Here is a 5910-nt window from a genome sequence, read left to right as displayed (position 1 = left end):
AGTTCCTAGGTGTTATTCCAGATATCTTATTTTTCCTATTTGTGTGAGTTGTAGCCAAGTCAAAGTCCTTATCATTTAAGTTGTCATGTCTATCAAGTCTGTTGATCCCATCATTATGTAATGAGACACTTCCAAGTAATTGGTGTGAGTAGACACAGACTAAATTAATATAAATCTCATTTTTCACTTCTATGTAATCCTTATTTGTTTAAAAATTAATCCCTCCCAACTCTTAATAAATACAGAGTTGAATCTATATTGATTTTTTAAATTAAAACATGAATTTAAATTTAAATAAAAACAAAATCTTATACCAACCAACTAATTTATAAATAAAATTCTTATTTATAATTAAGAGTATAAAACCCATTCCAAATAAATATATCAACAATTCAGATTCCATATGCCATACATCTAAATAAAAACTCAAAAGAAATTAGTAAAACGACGTCCTCACTCTGAATTTGTGTACATATGCAAGTGTGGAAGCCCACTGGCCATTCGAGTGGATAGCCATACTGTTCATCATGGTTTCCCGGATCTCCAAAACAAAATTCATTCAGCAGTTGGATGGTCAATTTTGAAATGGTCCAAAACATTCTTGCCTTTTAATTCCTGGCTCCAGAAAACTCTCGTGAAGTCTCCATATTGATATCCTCTGTACAAAGCAGGATGTTGTTCATCAACCAGGGACGGTGCAGAAGCAATGACCGCCTCCTGTGAAGGGCCATAAAACGTAGGAATTGATATACGTGCAGTGGACGCGTTCGTTACTGCCCGATGCTCAATACTCCTGAATCTCCCATTGCTCACCACCTGAAAAATCATTGCCATTAATAATTCCATGGTGAAGGAAAATTATATCAGACAAACTTTTGATAATTACCTGCAGTTGATCTCCCAAATTGATGACAAAGGCGTTAGCTATGGGTTCTACAGAAACCCATTTTCCATTCTTGAGTACTTGCAAGCCATTAACATCGCCTTGCATTAGAACAGTGATGCCACTTCCGTCTGAATGGCCTGTTAAACCAAGGGTAAGATCTGGGTTTGGGCATGGAGGATAGTAATTGACAGTCATAGATTGGCTGTGTTTTCCAAAAATACTATTCAAGTAATCAGAGTCCAGCTCTAGAACTTCAGAAATGGAAGTCAGCAGTCTTAGAACTAGCGCTCTCACTTCTATAGCATATTTACTTGCAATTTCTCTGTAACAAAGGAATAGACAAAATAAATTTTCGGTTTTTATTGAGCTAACCCTTTATCTGTTATTTCAAGGGTTTTATGAAAATTTGTAAATGATTACCTGTAAGCTGCAGGCTTTTCAGGCCAAGAGCCTATCACTTCTTCCAGAGGATGACATGGATGCACCAGATAATCTCTCCAATTAAGGACTTTTTCTTTGCCAATATTGAAGCTTGGTGAAAGCCGAACACTCTGCGTTGGGTCCTCTGAGTAGAGGCATGCTCGGTCTTCCACAGGCATTTCGAAGAATTCCTTGGCAATTCCATCATGCTTTTCATGACTGCCTCTGGGACGCCATGGTTCACAATCTGGTACCAACAATATATCAGAAACCTAAATTCGATGAAGTATTATGCATATCTGAAAAACAAATTAGCGAGCTGATTACAGATATATCGTCCTAAACTGTTAGTGTTAGGGTTCATCATTAGCGAGCTGATTACAGATATATCGTCCTAAACTGTTAGTGTTAGGGTTCATCATAAGATTTTTGTGCAGTAGTTTATTTGTTATATTTTTTTTTAAGGTATATATTTTATAAATTTGATTCATAATTTTTTTGTGATTAGAATGTTGCAGAAGTTTTTTTTTGGAGTGTTGAATTTATATACGTAGTAAAAAAACTAATTTTAAATAACAAAATTAATATTTGACCAAAAAATAACCCAATTCTACTTGAAAACTCCAAAACATAAACCATAGACAAAGCATATAAACAAAACCGAATTTTTTGGCCATGATAAACCAGAAAACGAAAACCATGGCCATGATAAAGTGGATTGAAGGGATTATGTACCTGGAAAAAACCATCCTCCTCACAGGCACGTCGGATTTCTTCGACTACCCTGCTTCTTTTTGGGCCATCCAGGTCTTTCAGGTCCACCACCGGGATATTTTCAGAGTAACAACACACCTGAGACATCTGTGGGCGTTCATTTGGGGGCAATATATATTTATCCTGCACTTCACTTTTGTTTATTCCATTGCACAGGAGCTTTTCAATAATTCCATTTAGCTCGCTTTGGATCTCTACCACTTTAGATGACATCTCTGTGAAGTCTGAACCAGTCTTTCTGTACTAGTACAATGGCCGATGCAGGTATTGAGAGCTTTGAGGGGAATTTATTGTTGTTGAAGACAGAGAATGCTACCAAACGTTATCTGGCATACAGATTTTCAAGGATTGGTTGGTAGAAAATGCACCCAAATAGTAAGTCCAAGGGCATTATTATCTCTGTGGGTAAGAGCATTATTATATTTTTGGGTAAGATCAAACAAACAAGTATCTGGATGAGCAATAAAGTCTTTTCAAAAATCTGAAAAAAGAAAATTTGGAATCCAAGCAAAGCTTTGATTAAAAAAATAATTAATCTAAATCAAAATCAGAGTTAGAATTCGAAATATCTATTAAATAATGAAGTCAAATGGTTTTTAATATTTTTATTTAATTATGAATAATTCACAAACATATAATACCAATTTCTTTTACTAAATTAATATAATTTTATTTTTATCTAGATCAATAGATCAAACAAACAAGTATAAGGGTGATGAGCAATAAAGTCTTTTTAGAAAATCTGAAAAAAAGAATTGAAATCCAAACAAAGCTTTGATTAAAAAAATAATTAATCCAAATCAAAATCAGAGTTAGAATTAGATTTAAATAATGAAGTCGAATGGTTTTTCATATTTTTATTTAATTATGAATAATTCACAAACATGTCTTTTCAGAAAATCTGAAAAAAAAAAATTTGATATCCAAGCAAAGTTTTGATTTAAAAAATAATTAATCCAAATCAAAATAAGAGTTAGAATTAGAAATATCTATTAAATAATGAACTCAAATGGTTTTTAATATTTTTATTTAATTATGAATAATTCACAAACATATAATACCAACTTTTTTTACTAAATTAATATAATTTTTATCTATGATTATATTGTTCATATTTTTTTTACATTTCACTTGGACTCACCTACATCTTACATAGACTATATAGGAATCAACTTAAGCATCTAGAGGTTTGTTATCGAACCAAGAAAGATAGGAAAGATAGATGAACGCCTTATAAATGAGCCTCTTCCAAAACGTCCTTTACATTACAGAAATGAACAACTCTTGGATGATATAAATGACAAGACTTCCTTTCTATATATAGGAGTCTAAGGGGTCATAATATAATCAGAGCTCACATAACAATAATAATGTAAGGGCACAATAATAGCAATAGTGGGTTTCTATGGAGCACAATAATAACAATATGGGGACTACATGGGCACAACAATATAATAAAGGGGTTGTACTAATAACAATAAGGGGTTACACTAGTAGTATAGGGACCTAACATGCCCATCTCTTTCAAAAAGTGTTGTTCTCAACGCTTGCGTAGTTCTTGATGCTTTTGCATAAAATTATTTCTCTCCTATGTGGAATTTTCAGCAGGTAAATTCTTCCACTTGATGAGATATTCTGAAATTGATTGATTTCGTAGGTGTCGAGAGTTCTTGTTTCTGTGACTACTCGAGGCTCCAATATGATTTTTCCTTTCTCGTCAAGTTCTCCCAATATTGTTTGAACTCGGATATTCTGCAACTTTTGAATAAGTGGCCACACTTCTTCATCCTTCTTCCATTCATCCCTTGCTTAGTTTATCCAACCTAGTTGGATAATAGAAATAGCAAAAAACATTGCTTCCACATCCTCATCATTTCTTGATAGTGCATCTGCCACAACATTTTGCTTCCATTTTTTGTAGATGATTTCAAAGTCATAAACCAACATCCTTGTGACCCATTTTTGTTTCTCTTCAAAGGATAATCTTTGTTCTAAAAACTATTTAAGACTATCATGATCCGTTTTTACCTTGAAGTGTCTTCCCATTGAGTAGGGTCATCATTTCTTAAGTGCATATAGTATTGCCAACATTTCCTTCTCATTAATAGCTTTGTCTAAATATTTTCCTTTGATTGGATGAATTTCGAAAGCAATGGGTCTTTCATCATGCATTAAAATAAAACTAATTCCATTTCCTGAAGCATCACATTCCACAATAAAGGTTTTTGTGAAGTCTGGCATAGGTAAGACCAGTGCTTGGCACCTTGCCTCTTTAATATGTTCAACGGCATTTGTTGCTTCTGGAGTCCATGAAAATGCATCTTTCCTCAATAATACCGTTAGAGGTGCTGCTATTCTCCCATAATTCTTAACAAAATTGTAATAATACCGTGTCAACCCGAGAAATCCTCACAACTGCTTTATGGATGTGGGGATTTTCCATTCCTTAATGGCTTTAATTTTGCTAGGGTCTACCTTAACACCTTCATGAGATATGACCCGAATATTCCACCTCTTTTACTCCAAAGAAACATTTGAAGCTTTTTGCATATAATTGTTTCTCCTCCAATAGTTTGAGCACCCTGTCATCATGTTGAATATGATCCTTCTAAGGCTTGTTGTAGATTAGTATATCATCAAGAAATACTAGCACAAATTTTCTAAGGAAGGGTTTGAAAATGGAATTCATCAAACCTTGAAATGTAGAAGGTGCATTTGTAAGGCCAAAAGACATGACAAAAAATTCATAATGATCCTCATGAGTTCTAAATGTTGTTTTCAGAATGTCTTCAGTCTTCATTCTGATTTGATGATATCGTGAATGAAGATCCAACTTGGTGAAGTAAATTGATCCATGCAATTCATCCAATAATTCATCAATGAGAGGAATGAAAAATTTATCTTTAATAATGAGCTTGTTGAGCTCCCTATAATCTGGACACATGCACCATGACCCATCCTTCTTGTGCATCAATACTACTGGAGCAAAGAAAGAGCTTTGATTAGGTTGAATTATACTAGCCTCTAGCATTTCTGCAACCATACGTTCAATTTCACTCTTTTGGGCATAGGGATATCTGCAAGGCCTCATGCTTGGAGTAACACTTCCTGGAATCAAATGAATAGAATGATCATGATCAAAAATAGGTGAGAGGCCTTTGGGAGTCTCCAATACCTTGGAATGTGTTGTGCTGTACAACAACCCCCCATTTCCAAAAAATTCTTACATAAAATTTTTAATAAGAAATGGGTCCCTTTTAAATAAACTTAGTAAGATTTGTGAGTTGATAAATAAGACTGGTATTGACCTCATTATAAGAAAAATCTTCATAAAAATGCCCGATGTAAATAACTCATTTTTTAAAAGCCTTTTGAAAAAATACAAAGTGTTCCTTTGAAAAACATCATAAATAATTCTACATTGCAATAAAGCGATCAGAGATCGCGTATCGCAATGACAAAGGGACACACATAAATAGGGCCTCATCAAATCCTCCGACTCGATAAAGGAAATCATAATCAGCAATCGGAGGTATCATATGACAAAAAACTAAAAGCTCAAACGAACCCCCGATTATGATCAATAAATAAGGCGCACAACTTAAGATGAAAACATTCACGAAACAATTTGCATGCATAAGTCTTATAAAATTTAATAAATCAAACCAATTCAATAAAAACATACTCCGCCTTATTATAATTTCACTTTATAGGCAATCAGAGATATTCGATACAGGTAGTGAAAGCCTTCCCCTTTTGAAACTCCCAATTGCAATTTGCGATTTATCACCGATCGCCGATCAGGGAAATCCAAAGACACGCTTGAGGTA

General features: G+C 34.0%; 1 pseudogene across 1 annotated transcript; it reads right to left on the bottom strand.

Annotated features, from left to right (window-relative positions):
- Positions 1-377: 377 nt before the first annotated feature.
- Positions 378-2405, bottom strand: LOC149148067 (protein DMR6-LIKE OXYGENASE 1-like; annotated as a pseudogene). Its single transcript, XR_016262899.1, has 4 exons — positions 2042-2405; positions 1307-1553; positions 887-1208; positions 378-816 (listed from the first exon to the last, which is right to left on the bottom strand). The product of XR_016262899.1 is annotated as a protein DMR6-LIKE OXYGENASE 1-like (transcript).
- Positions 2406-5910: the final 3505 nt, after the last annotated feature.

The sequence above is a fragment of the Pinus tabuliformis genome, chromosome 9, assembly GCF_031772625.1.
Source record: "Pinus tabuliformis cultivar Carrire ecotype Pingquan chromosome 9, CPIR1, whole genome shotgun sequence".
Lineage (NCBI taxonomy): Eukaryota > Viridiplantae > Streptophyta > Pinopsida > Pinales > Pinaceae > Pinus > Pinus tabuliformis.
Note: the sequence above shows the minus strand (reverse complement) of the source record. Positions and strands in the feature narration are given on the sequence as shown.